Below are 15268 nucleotides of genomic sequence, written 5' to 3' on the forward strand. Positions count from 1 at the left end.
TAAGGCTGCACCAGTGGATTACTTTTGGGAGCGGTCACTTTAACACTGCACGTTGGCAGAATAACATGGGAATTAAAAAATGTACCACTACCCTGATTCGATCCAGGAACTTCGCGCTTGTGAAACCACCCTTTTAATCGCTCAGCTGTGGCCTCCTTGAATGCTAGTAACCATATAAAGTATACAAACAAGCCTAAAATTTTCATGCTCTGTTTTCTCGGAAACGATTGAGAACGCGTCTTTCTTTTTGCACACTTTGAAGTTCTAGTCGTGCGCTACACACCCTGTGTCAGTATGAATCAGATCGGTGAGGCGATGTTCGTACGGTCCCATTGTCAAAACATTATCGAAGAAGGGGAAAACGTTATGGCAACAAAATAATAATAATAATAATAAACCCCGTGAGGCCCGGGAAAAGAATAGGTCTCCGGTATGTTCTGCCAGTCGTAAAAGGCGACGAAAAGAACAAACCACTAATAGGGCTAACCCCCCTTTTAGTGTGATTAGTTGGTTCAGGACAGAACTAATGAAGCCTCTGACAAGCACTGTCATGGTCGGGGACGACGCTTGAACCCTATGCCCGTCCACAATGGTAACGACATTGCTAGCAACACGGAAAATGATTTAAATCCAAATAGAGATGTTTTGCAGGATATGCTTTCTGCAACCACTCTAGAAGGAAAACAAAGACAGAGGATGAGATGGTCAGATGAAGTTAACCGACACCTCATGTTCTGTTATTATCAAGCAACAAACTTAGGAACCAACACAACTGGATACAGATCACAAGTATACACAAAATTTATTACCAGATACCCAGAATTAAAATTTTTAACAGAACAACGACTAGCTGATTAGATCCGTGTAATAATCAAAAATAACAGGTACCCCAGTCAGAATTAGAATACATCAAACAACAAGTACAACAAATACTGGAACAAAATAATGTGCAATCAGAAGAAGAAGAAAATACAGTAATGGACTCAAACATCCCAGAGCAAACAAACAAAGGACAACGAGCATCAATTAAACAATCAGAGGAAAACGATATCTTAAGACAGCCACCAGAACAAGCACAAATAGAACATGAAGTGACACACATGTTAGATATAGAAGAAAAATTTCAGCTGACATATATAGAATACAAAGACACAAATACAGACCACTCTTGCATACACCACCAAATAACCCACAAGTCGAAACAACAATAACAACTATCAACACAATCATACACAACAAAATAAATGAAAATACAACTATGGAAGAGTTACGACTACTGGTTTATATAGGAGCACTCACTACACTAAATAGACACACTAGGCAGAAATCAGAACAAACCAACACACAGAAGAAACCCACAAAACCAGCATGGCAATACAGGCTACAGATCAGAATAGAAAAACTGAGAAAAGACATTGGACAGCTAACACAATTTATAAGAAATGAAATATCAGACAAAAAACGAAAAAGGTTAGGTAAAATCTCTCAAAAAGAAGCGATAGAGCAATTAGATGAAAAGAAGCAGAAATTACAAGCATTGGCCAAACGACTTAGAAGATGCCAAAAAAAGTGAAAATGGAAGGAAACAAAACCAAACATTCAACACAAACCAAAACAAATTTTATCAGACAATAGATAACACACACATTAAAATAGAAAATACACCAAACATAACAGACATGGAACACTTCTGGAGCAACATATGGTCAAATCCGGTACAACATAACAGGCATGCACGGTGGATACAAGCAGAAACAGACTCATACAAGATGATACCACAAATGCCTGAAGTGATAATTTTGCAACATGAAGTCACCCGAGCAATTAATTCTACGCACAATTGGAAAGCCCCTGGAAAACATAAAATAGCAAATTTCTGGCTAAAGAAGTTCACCTCAACACATTCACATCTAACTAAATTATTTAACAGTTACATTGCAGACCCATGCACATTCCCTGATAGATTTACACACGAATGAACTTATCTGAAACCTAAAGATCAAGCAGGCACAGCAAACCCAGCAAAATATCGTCCCATAACATGTCTACCAACAAACTACAAAATACACTCCTGGAAATGGAAAAAAGAACACATTGACACCGGTGTGTCAGACCCACCATACTTGCTCCGGACACTGCGAGAGGGCTGTACAAGCAATGATCACACGCACGGCACAGCGGACACACCAGGAACCGCGGTGTTGGCCGTCGAATGGCGCTAGCTGCGCAGCATTTGTGCACCGCCGCCGTCAGTGTCAGCCAGTTTGCCGTGGCATACGGAGCTCCATCGCAGTCTTTAACACTGGTAGCATGCCGCGACAGCGTGGACGTGAACCGTATGTACAGTTGACGGACTTTGAGCGAGGGCGTATAGTGGGCATGCGGGAGGCCGGGTGGACGTACCGCCGAATTGCTCAACACGTGGGGCGTGAGGTCTCCACAGTACATCGATGTTGTCGCCAGTGGTCGGCGGAAGGTGCACGTGCCCGTCGACCTGGGACCGGACCGCAGCGACGCACGGATGCACGCCAAGACCGTAGGATCCTACGCAGTGCCGTAGGGGACCGCACCGCCACTTCCCAGCAAATTAGGGACACTGTTGCTCCTGGGGTATCGGCGAGGACCATTCGCAACCGTCTCCATGAAGCTGGGCTACGGTCCCGCACACCGTTAGGCCGTCTTCCGCTCACGCCCCAACATCGTGCAGCCCGCCTCCAGTGGTGTCGCGACAGGCGTGAATGGAAGGACGAATGGAGACGTGTCGTCTTCAGCGATGAGAGTCGCTTCTGCCTTGGTGCCAGTGATGGTCGTATGCGTGTTTGGCGCCGTGCAGGTGAGCGCCACAATCAGGACTGCATACGACCGAGGCACACAGGGCCAACACCCGACATCATGGTGTGGGGAGCGATCTCCTACACTGGCCGTACACCACTGGTGATCGTCGAGGGGACACTGAATAGTGCACGGTACATCCAAACCGTCATCGAACCCATCGTTCTACCATTCCTAGACCGGCAAGGGAACTTGCTGTTCCAACAGGACAATGCACGTCCGCATGTATCCCGTGCCACCCAACGTGCTCTAGAAGGTGTAAGTCAACTATCCTGGCCAGCAAGATCTCCGGATCTGTCCCCCATTGAGCATGTTTGGGACTGGATGAAGCGTCGTCTCACGCGGTCTGCACGTCCAGCACGAACGCTGGTCCAACTGAGGCGCCAGGTGGAAATGGCATGGCAAGCCGTTCCACAGGACTACATCCAGCATCTCTACGATCGTCTCCATGGGAGAATAGCAGCCTGCATTGCTGCGAAAGGTGGATATACACTGTACTAGTGCCGACGTTGTGCATGCTCTGTTGCCTGTGTCTATGTGCCTGTGGTTCTGTCAGTGTGATCATGTGATGTATCTGACCCCAGGAATGTGTCAATAAAGTTTCCCCTTCCTGGGACAATGAATTCACGGTGTTCTTATTTCAATTTCCAGGAGTGTATTAACTTCAGTCATTACACAGAAATTAATGACACATACAACACAGAACAAAATTATAAATGAAGAACAAAAAGGCTGTTACAAAGGAGCACGAGGATGTAAAGAGCAACTGATAATAGATGCAGAGGTGACATATCAAGCTAAAACTAAACAAAGGTTGCTACACTACGCATACATTGATTACCGAAAAGCTTTTGATAGTGTACCCCACTCATGGTTACTATAAATATTGGAAATATACAAAGTAGATCCTAAATTGATACATTTCCTAAACATAGTAATGAAAAATTGGAAAACCACACTTAATATCCAAACAAATTTAAATAAAATCACATCACAGCCAATACAGATTAAGCGTGGAATATACCAAGGAGACTCATTAAGTCCTTTCTGGTTCCGCCTTGCTCTGAACCCACTATCCAAATGCTAAATAATACAAATTATGGATACAATATTACTGGAACATACCAACACAAAAACTACTGGCAGCAACAAATCAACAACTCAACCAATTACTAAAGATAACAGAAGTATTCAGCAATGATATAAATTTGGCTTTTGGTACAGACAAATGTAAGAAAAATAGCATAGTCAAGGGAAAACACACTAAACAAGAAGATTACATATTGGATAACCACAGCGACTGCATAGAAGTGATGGAAAAATAGATGCCTATAAATATCTAGGATACAGACAAAAATAGGAATAGATAATACAAATATTAAAGAAGATTTAGAGAAAAATATAGACAAAGACTAACAAAAATACTGAAAACAGAATTGACAGCAAGAAACAAGACAAAAGCTATAAATACTTACGCTATACCAATATTGACCTATTCATTTGGAGTAGTGAGATGGAGTAACACAGACCTAGAAGCACTCAATACACTTACACGATCGCAATGCCACAAATATAGAGTACATCACATACATTCAGCAACAGAAAGATTCACATTAAGCAGAAAGGAAAAAGGCAGGGGATTTATCGACTTAAAAAACCTACATTATGGACAGGTAGAGAATTGAAGAAAATTCTTTATAGAACGAGAAGAAACTAGCAAAATACACAAAGCAATCACATAACATCAACAGATACGAAGAAAGTAAATTGGAAAAAGAAAACACTACATGGCAAGCACCCGTATCATCTAACACAGCCACACATCGATCAAGATGCATCCAACACATGCCTAAGAAAAGGCAATATATACAGTGAGACGGAAGGATTCATGACTGCAATACAGGATCAAACTATAAACACCAGATATTACAGCAAGCATATTATTAAAGATCCCAATACCATAACAGATAAATGCAGACTTTGCAAACATCAAATAGAAACAGTAGATCACATCACAAGCGGACGTACAATACTAGCAAATACAGAATACACCAGAAGACATGACAATGTAGCAAAAATAATACATCAACAACTTGCCATACAACATAAACTAATAAAACAACACGTTCCCACAAAAAATGGTTCAAATGGCTCTGAGCACTATGGGACTTAACATCAGAGGTCATCAGTCCCCTAGAACTTCGAACTACTTAAACCTACCTAACCTAAGGACATCACACACATCCACGCCCGAGGCAGGATTCGAACCTGCGACCATAGCGGTCGTGCGGTTCCAGACTGTAGCGCCTAGAACCGCTCGGCCACCACCGGCCATCTATGTTCCCACATACAAGTATGCACCACAAAATGTACTGGAGAATGATGAATACAAATTATACTGGAACAGAACCATTATAACAGATAAAACAACACCACATAACGAACCTGACATCATACTCACCAATAAAAAGAAGAAATTAACACAACTAATCGAAATATCCATACCCAATACAACAAATATACAGAAGAAGACAGGAGAAAAAATTGAAAAATACATCCAACTGGCTGAGGAAGTCAAGAACATGTGGCATCAGGATAAAGTCAACATTATACCAATTATACTATCAACTACAGGAGTCATACCACACACTATCCACCAGTACATCAACGCAATACAGCTACATCCAAACGTATATATACAACTACAGAAATCTGTAATTATTGATACATGTTCAATTACGCGAAAGTTCCTAAATGCAATGTAACATATACGATACAGTTAAAAGGAAGTCACGCTTGATCAAGGTCCGCATCACTTTCCATTTTTAACCAGACATAACGTCTGAGAAAGGAAATATAATAATAATAATAATAATAATAATAATAATAATAATAATAAAGAAGAATAAGAATAACGAAACGTTTACCACTAGACGGTACTGTGAGCGGCAGAATATGCAAAATAAAAAGCTGTTCCTCATACTGCGTCTGAGACGCTCGGCAGATTCCCAATGCATGGTCGCGTGCTGCTGATGAAGCTCTTTTACAAGAACAGTGATTCTGCATAGTAGCTCTGCAGGAGTTCCGGAAACCCAAGGGTATGAAAAAAGGCGTTGGTCCATTGTCTGCTGAGGGAGAAAACTATAATGAAATTCTAAAAGACAGGTTCTTTTGAAGTGGCCTGTGACAGAGGGAGGGAAGCAAGTGATCCAACGTCATTAGAAGATTTGGCAACAGCATTATAGGAGTATTCGAGCGTTGGTGTGCAAACATTCAGTGCAAGTGGAACTGCCTGAACTCTGGGCTTGCCTGTGAGCACGGTGCATAAAATTCTACGAAGCATCCCGCATTGCTATCCATACAAAATTACCCATGCCCAACAGCTTCTTCATGTTGACCTGCCAGTAAGAGAAACGTTTACTCTAGAATTTCATGGTCGTACGGAAGTGGACAATGAATGGCCGTAGAACATTCTGTGGACAGGCGAGTCCCATTTCCATCTCCAAGGACCAGAACTGTAGAATATGGTCAACGGAAAATCAGCTCACGTATCAACTGGTACCGCTTCATTCTGCAAAGGTCGCTCTGTGATGCGGGTTGACGATATAGTTTATCGTAGGGCCACATTTTTTTTGGAGGAGATGAGTCCTGCGGTTCCTGTTAGCTGTACCGTTGCTAGTAAACGCTTTGAGAGTGTTTTGTGCATCGACATCATTCGAGCACTTCAGCGTGGATGTGTGAGTAGGATCACTTCTATGCAAGATGACGCTTCTCCACACGTTGCACGGGCAGTGAAGAAGTTGTTGTAAGGTGATTTTGAAAATGTAGTTGTAAAGGGATTTTGAAAATGTAGAATTGCCAGCCGTCCTTTCCCTATGGCCTGGCCGCCCAGATCACCTGCTCTTAATTCATGTCACTTCTGGGTGCGTGGTTGTCCAAAAGATGCTGTGTTCAGTTCTCCAATTACGAACGTAGCTGAATTAAAGTCGCAAATTGTGCAACGCGTTCTAAACGTGACATCTGAGACACTCCGATCCGTTGTGGGACATGCTGTTCCTCGGTTTCAACCTATGGCAGAAAACGGTGGACAGCATATTGAGCACGTCTTGTGCCAGCCTAACGACGATTGGAAAACGATTTCATTGTTGCTTTTTATGCCATTTGTGGCCCCAGGGCAATTAAAAACACCGATTTCTCCCACTCGATGTGGTACGATCTTGGCGTGATGGAGACGGTTACCTAACTAATGGTACAACAACTGCGGTCATGCAAATTGGACAGTATGATTGGTTTAACGTGTAACTCATAACATAGCGGTAGTATCGCGAATCATCTGTCATTTGTAGCCCAATTCATTTACGTTATGACGCTTAAGCAGCATCTGTTGGCGAAAAGTATTAACGCAAAGACAGTAAAAAATAGCGATGGTAGTTTATTGATACGAGTCAGGCTTCGAAGAACATGATGCAGGTTGTATACTTTGTTTCGACATGGAGGTACAGAACGCCCAACAAGCATTAGTTCCAACTCCAGTGTAGTTTTTGCGGCTTGTCTCCGTGGAAATACGGAGGTGACCAGACAGCGGTAGTGGCTGTGTGTATATAAGGGGCGTTCAAAAAGGAACAAGCCAGAGGCATAATTACAGAAACCAGTACCTGTATGTTAGAAGTACTGACCCTGGCTGCTGAGACCCGTGTACCACTGTCACACAAGGCGGTGAATGGCTGTCTCACAAAATTCCCGGGGCTGCGATGTCAACCAATTCCGCACTTGCAGCTGGTCGTCGTCATCCACACGAGTGCAGGAAAGGTTATGCTGACGTTCTTCTCTGACCAAGATGGCCTCCTTCTGATTCACTTCCTGCAGCACGGGACAACAGTGAATGCCCAGCGTTACTCGCCAGCCTTGACCACCCTTCGCCAAGCGATCAAATCAAAACGACCAGGCAATTTCACCCGTGGGGTCATTCTGCTCCACGACAATGCAAAGCCTGATACTGCCCTCACAGCCTTGAAAACGGGGATGAACTGTGGCCTTATCCAATCCTTTGGAACGCTACGCTCTTCTAGAGACCTACGGTACACCGCAAACACATGAGACAGTCCGTAAGACAGTGTTCGTGTGACGTGAAATAAACGTTGTTAAAATGAATGTACGAGGGCAGTTCAATAAGTAATGCAACACATTTTTTTTTCTGAAACAGGGGTTGTTTTATTCAGCATTGAAATACACCAGGTTATTCCCCAATCTTTTAGCTACACAACACTATTTTTCAACGTAATCTCCATTCAATTCTACGGCCTTACGCCACCTTGAAATGAGGGCCCGTATGCCTGCACGGTACCATTCCACTGGTCGATGTCGCAGCCAACGTCGTACTGCATCAATAACTTCTTCATCATCCGCGTAGTGCGTCCCACGGATTGCGTCCTTCATTGGGCCAAACATATGGAAATCCGACGGTGCGAGATCGGGGCTGTAGGGTTCATGAGGAAGAACAGTCCACTGAAGTTTTATGAGCTCCTCTCGGGTGCGAAGACTTGTGTGAGGGCTTGCGTTGTCATGAAGAAGGAGAAGTTCGTTCAGATTTTTGTGCCTACGAACACGCTGAAGTCGTTTCTTCAATTTCTGAAGAGTAGCACAATACACTTCAGAGTTGATCATTTGACCATGGGGAAGGACATCGAACAGAATAACCCCTTCAGCATCCCAGAAGACTGTAACCATGACTTTACCGGCTGAGGGTATGGCTTTAAACTTTTTCTTGGTAGGGGAGTGGGTGTGGCGCCACTCCATTGATTGCCGTTTTGTTTCAGGTTCGAAGTGATGAACCCATGTTTCATCGCCTGTAACAATCTTTGACAAGAAATTGTCACCCTCAGCCACATGACGAGTAAGCAATTCCGCACAGATGGTTCTCCTTTGCTCTTTATGGTGTTCAGTTACACAACGAGGGACCCAGTGAAACAAACCTTTGAATATCCCAACTGGTGAACAATCGTGACAGCACTACCAACAGAGATGTCAAGTTGAGCATTTTGTTTGATGGTGATCCATCGATCATCTCGAACGAGTGTGTTCGCACGCTCCGCCATTGCAGGAGTCACAGCTGTGCACGGCCGGCCCGCACGCGGGAGATCAGACAGTCTTGCTTGACCTTGCAGCGATGATGACACACGCTTTGCCCAAAGACTCACCGTGCTTTTGTCCACTGCCAGATCACCGTAGACATTCTGCAAGCGCCTATGAATATCTGAGATGCCCTGGTTTTCCCCCAAAAGAAACTCGATCACTGCCCGTTGTTTGCAACGCACATCCGTTACAGACGCCATTTTAACAGCTCCGTACAGCGCTGCCACCTGTCGGAAGTCAATGAAACTATACGAGACGAAGCGGAAATGTTTGAAAATATTCCACAAGAAATTTCCGGTTTTTTCAACCAAAATTGGCCGAGAAAAAAATGTGTTGCATTACTTATTGAACTGCCCTCGTACATATAAATTTCTCGTTAAGCCGCAGAGTAACTTTGTTGCGGATTCTGTTCATAACATTCAGGCGGTTTGGCTCTTACAGCAGTTACTCGTGTCTTTTTACATGGTTTCTTGCCTCTAGTGTTAACAAATGCGACAGTATGTACATAGAATACACACAAACAATATTACTATAAATACAAATTATTGTTATGGATAGAAGTGTTCCTTACCAATGTTGCAACAGAAAGAAGCTCAAGAATTAAATTGAACACGATAATGTAGTAAACTCAATACATTAAAGACGATACACAGTGTAAATATCATTGTCAATAAAACAAAGATAACGTAATTATCCCCCCCCCCCCCATGAACCATGGACCTTGCCGTTGGTGGGGAGGCTTGCGTGCCTCAGCGATACAGATAGCCGTACCGTAGGTGCAACCACAACGGAGGGGTATCTGTTGAGAGGCCAGACGAACGTGTGGTTCCTGAAGAGGGGCAGCAGCCTTTTCAGTAGTTCCAAGGGCAACAGTCTGGATGATTGACTGATCTGGCCTTGTAACAATAACCAAAAAGGCCTTGCTATGCTGGTACTGTGAATGGCTGAAAGCAAGGGGAAACTACAGCCGTAATTTTTCCCGAGGGCATGCAGCTTTACTGTATGGTTAAATGATGATGGCGTCCTCTTGGGTAAAATATTCCGGAGGTAAAATAGTCCCCCATTCGGATCTCCGGGCGGGGACTACTCAAGAGGATGTAGTTAGCAGGAGAAAGAAAACTGGCGTTCTACGGATCGGAGCGTGGAATGTCAGATCCCTTAATCGGGCAGGTAGGTTAGAAAAAAAAAAGGGAAATGGATAGGTTGAAGTTAGATATAGTGGGAATTAGTGAAGTTCGGTGGCAGGAGGAACAAGACTTCTGGTCAGGTGACTACAGGGTTATAAACACAAAATCAAATAGGGGTAATGCAGGAGTAGGTTTAATAATGAATAGGAAAATAGGAATGCGGGTAAGCTACTACAAACAGCATAGTGAACGCATTATTGTGGCCAAGATAGATACGAAGCCCACACCTACTACAGTATTACAAGTTTATATGCCAACTAGCTCTGCAGATGATGAAGAAATTGAAGAAATGTATGATGAAATAAAAGAAATTATTCAGATAGTGAAGGGAGACGAAAATTTAATAGTCATGGGTGACTGGAATTCGAGTGTAGGAAAAGGGAGGGAAGGAAACATAGTCAGTGAATATGGATTGGGGCTAAGAAATGAAAGAGGAAGCCGCCTGGTAGAATTTTGCACAGAGCACAACATAATCATAGCTAACACTTGGTTTAAGAATCATGAAAGAAAGTTGTATACATGGAAGAACCCTGGAGATACTAAAAGGTATCAGATAGATTATATAATGGTAAGACAGAGATTTAGGAACCAGGTTTTAAATTGTAAGACATTTCCAGGGGCAGATGTGGACTCTGACCACAATCTATTGGTTATGACCTGTAGATTAAAACTGAAGAAACTGCAAAAAGGTGGGAATTTAAGGAGATGGGACCTGGAAAAATTGAAAGAACCAGGGGTTGTACAGAGTTTCAGGGAGAGCATAAGGGAGCAATTGATAGGAATTGGGGAAAGAAATACAGTAGAAGAAGAATGGGTAGCTTTCAGGGATGAAGTAGTGAAGGCAGCAGAGGATCAAGTAGGTAAAAAGACGAGGGTTAGAAGAAATCTTGGGTAACAGAAGAAATATTGAATTTAATTGATGAAAGGAGAAAATATAAAAATGCACTAAATGAAGCAGGCAAAAAGGAATACAAACGTCTCAAAAATGAGATCGAAAGGAAGTGCAAAATGGCTAAGCAGGGATGGCTAGAGGACAAATGTAAGGATGTAGAGGCCTATCTTACTAGGGGTAAGATAGATACTGCCTACAGGAAAATTAAAGAGACCTTTGGAGAAAAGAGAACGATTTGTATGAATATCAAGAGCTCAGATGGAAACCCAGTTCTAAGCAAAGAAGGGAAAGCAGGAAGGTGGAAGGAGTATACAGAAGGTCTATGCAAGGGCGATGTGCTTGAGGACAATATTATGGAAATGGAAGAGGATGTAGAGGAAGATGAAATGGGAGATATGATACTGCGTGAAGAGTTTGACAGAGCACTGAAAGACCTGAGTCGAAACAAGGCCCCCAGAGTAGACAACATTCCACTGGAACTACTGACGGCCTTGGGAGAGCCAGTCCTGACAAAACTCTACCATCTGGTGAGCAAGATGTATGAAACAGGCGAGATACCCTCAGCCTTCAAGAAGAATATAATAATTCCAATCGCAAAGAAAGCAGGTGTTGACAGATGTGAAAATTACCGAACTATCAGTTTAATAAGTCACAGCTGCAAAATACTAACACGAATTCTTTACAGACGAATGGAAAAACTAGTAGAAGCCAACCTCGGGGAAGATCAGTTTGGATTCCGTAGAAACACTGGAACACGTGAGGCAATACTGACCTTACGACTTATCTTAGAAAGATTAAGGAAAGGCAAACCTACGTTTCTAGCTTTTGTAGACTTAGAGAAAGCTTTTGACAATGTTGACTGGAATACTCTCTTTCAAATTCTAAAGGTGGCAGGGGTAAAATACAGAGAGCGAAAGGCTATTTACAATTTGTACAGAAACCAGATGGCAGTTATAAGAGTCGAGGGGTATGAAAGGGAAGCAGGGGTTGGGAAGGGAGTAAGACAGGGTTGTAGCCTCTCCCCGATGTTGTTCAATCTGTATATTGAGCCAGCAGTAAAGGAAACAAAAGAAAAATTCGGAGTAGGTATTAAAATCCATGGAGAAGAAATAAAAACTTTGAGGTTCGCTGATGACATTGTAATTCTGTCAGAGACAGCAAGGGACTTGGAAGAGCAGTTGAATGGAATGGACAGTGTCTTGAAGGGAGGATATAAGATGAACATCAACAAAAGCAAAACGAAGATAATGGAATGTAGTCGAATTAAGTCGGGTGATGCTGAGGGAATTAGATTAGGAAATGAGACACTTACAGTAGTAAAGGAGTTTTGCTATTTGGGAAGCAAAATAACTGATGATGGTCGAAGTAGAGAGGATATAAAATGTAGACTGGCAATGGCAAGGAAAGCTTTTCTGAAGAAGAAAAATTTGTTAACATCGAGTATAGATTTAAGTGTCAGGAAGTCATTTCTGAAAGCATTTGTATGGAGTGTAGCCATGTATGGAAGTGAAACATGGACGATAAATAGTTTGGACAAGAAGAGAATAGAAGCATTCGAAATGTGGTGCTACAGAAGAATGCTGAAGATTAGATGGGTAGATCACATAACTAATGAGGAAGTATTGAGTAGGATTGGGGAGAAGAGAAGTTTGTGGCACAACTAGACCAGAAGAGGGGTTCGGTTGGTAGGACATGTTCTGAGGCATCAAGGGATCACCAATTTAGTATTGGAGGGCTGCGTGGAGGGAAAAAATCGTAGACGGAGACCAAGAGATGAATACACTAAGCAGATTCAGAAGGATGTAGATTGCAGTAGGTACTGGGAGATGAAGAAGCTTGCACAGGATAGAGTAGCATGGAGAGCTGCATCAAACCAGTCTCAGGACTGAAGACCACAACAACAACAACAACGTAATTATGTGACTGTCGGTAGAATTTACACATGTATTCATTTTATTTACCAAACTCGAGGTCATTTCCATCCTAAAGGAGGAAATTAGGATAAACATTACTGTCGGAATGATACATTTGCGAATAAAGAACTAATATCAGTTTCTCTTATTTCGACATAATGCATCTCAGTATTTTGATGAAATAGAAGTCTCGTAGCCAAATGTCCTCATATAAGAAGAATGGTTGCGACCAGCTGTTCCTTCGGAGTACGCAAGTTATAAACAAAAAAATTTTCAGGTCATTAAATGAGAAGAGATGCTCAGAAGAAGTGGTCTTGTAATTGGAAATTTGTGGTAAGATCTTAGGGAACCAAACTGCGGAGGTCATCAGTCCCTAAGCTTACGCACTTCTTAATCTAACTCAAAATATATTATGCTGTGGACAACAGACACACCAATGTCCGAGGAAGGACTCGAACCTCCGACGGGGGGAGCCGCGCGGACCGTGACAAGGTGCCCCAGACCTCACCCAGTTTTAGTGTACAGATTCGGCCGACAAGCCAACGTAAAGTACAGACCTTACTTTTGTCGGAAAACCGATGATTTCTCATAAGCAGGCGTCACAGGAAATTGTGGTAGCAGCTGGGCGTCGAACCACGTACCCTGGGTCACTAGGTGGACACGTGTACCTTAGCGTTATTAAGCGGTTATAGTTCAACGGCCCATCTCTGTCGAGTTCATCAGGGGCGGAACAATGCAGCAGATGAGACAAAAATGGCGTAGGGAATCGCGAGTGGCCTTGGCGAAGGGGACTGTCGCAGCATTTGTGTTTATTCAATGAGGGAAGTTCTTTACTAATCTTCTTCCAGTTGAGTGGTACTTAAGATAGGTAAATAAATTAGTGAAAATCAGTGTGAAGTGAAGTAGAAATTAGAAAATAAATGAAAAACTTAGTTTGGAAGAATTACACACTGGCAAACAGCGGTCAGAGCAGTAGTGGCAACGGCCGGCGCTTGCAAGTAGTCAGCAGGTTCCGGAGAAGCCATCGCCCTCCCCACATAAGCGGAAGCTGTCGATTCAGCCGTCAGGGCATCGCCCGACCGCCTCACGTGTTTCTCAATTGTCACATGTGATCAAAGGCCCTCGCCTACATTCCAAGAGCCAATGACTGACATTAAGAAGATTCTTCGAGAAGCTTTTCAACGTGACAAAAGAGGCAATGAGCGTGAAGTCGTTCACCTCCAGTGAACTGAAGTAAATAAATACGCGAAACGCAGTGGGCCTGACAGTAGTTTTCAGTTCAGTTTCGGTTCGAGTTCAGTTCCAGTACAGTTCAGTCGGTGCTGAAGACCATCACGCAGAAAGCGACAACATCGTACACAGAAGCACCAAGTCCGCCGCTGTAATGGAATAGCAAGCAGCAGCCTCGCCGCAAGAAGACAGAAGTTAGAAGGTATTTGAAGACTGATTTTTAAGTACGTGGGTGACTCGTGAGGACGGGAAGGAGACGGCCTCACATCAGCAGTCACCTGTGAGCTGGTGATGAAGATTTGACAGCCAAAGACTGGAGTCCGTTGTTCGAGTCCGGGACACTGGCCTTCCCCCGCCGCGCAGCTCCGCTGGCTGACGCACAACACTCACATACGCGGCCGCATAGAGAAGAGAAACACTGGGACGCCACATCCGAGGTATCACCATCCGATTCACGACTTCGTTCTCGATAATTAAACGGGCCACCTCACGATGCGCGTCTCCAGTCAACTGGGCGAAACAGCGATACGAGTTATACACAGCAGAAGGCTTCGCAAATGACACAGTTGCCGCTCTCCCAGCCAGAACAATCCAGTAAGGAAACCATTGTACAAACCTTTCAATAAACGTTATCTTATGTAAAAATGCTGTTTCATTCTACCTCACACCCGAGCCAAGGAAGAACCCACCCTGCCCACATGTTGTTAAGAGAGAAAAAGTAATTTATTTAGTGTTTCTCACCCTGACATAATGCTTTAGAAGCGAATGCCCTTTGCAGTAATGCTCATCCTGACACTTGACTAGCATCAAAAGAGGTCACCCAGTTACATTCTCTAACTGCAGTTATACCACTTATTGAGTCAGTTTATTTGCATAGATAAACACTGACAACTTTCTTCACAAAATATGTAGCGTATATTTATATCTTGCCTTTCTTGGACAATCTGGGATCTTTCAGGAAAAGTCATATGCAAGAATAGAGAAAGATTAGGGGTTAAGATATTACAGATGGGACACAAGTTCCGATTGAGGAAGGATGCAACCGACCGTGTTGTTTCCAAAGGAACCATCCCTGCATTTGC

Source organism: Schistocerca piceifrons, chromosome 7 (assembly GCF_021461385.2).
Source record: "Schistocerca piceifrons isolate TAMUIC-IGC-003096 chromosome 7, iqSchPice1.1, whole genome shotgun sequence".
NCBI lineage: Eukaryota > Metazoa > Arthropoda > Insecta > Orthoptera > Acrididae > Schistocerca > Schistocerca piceifrons.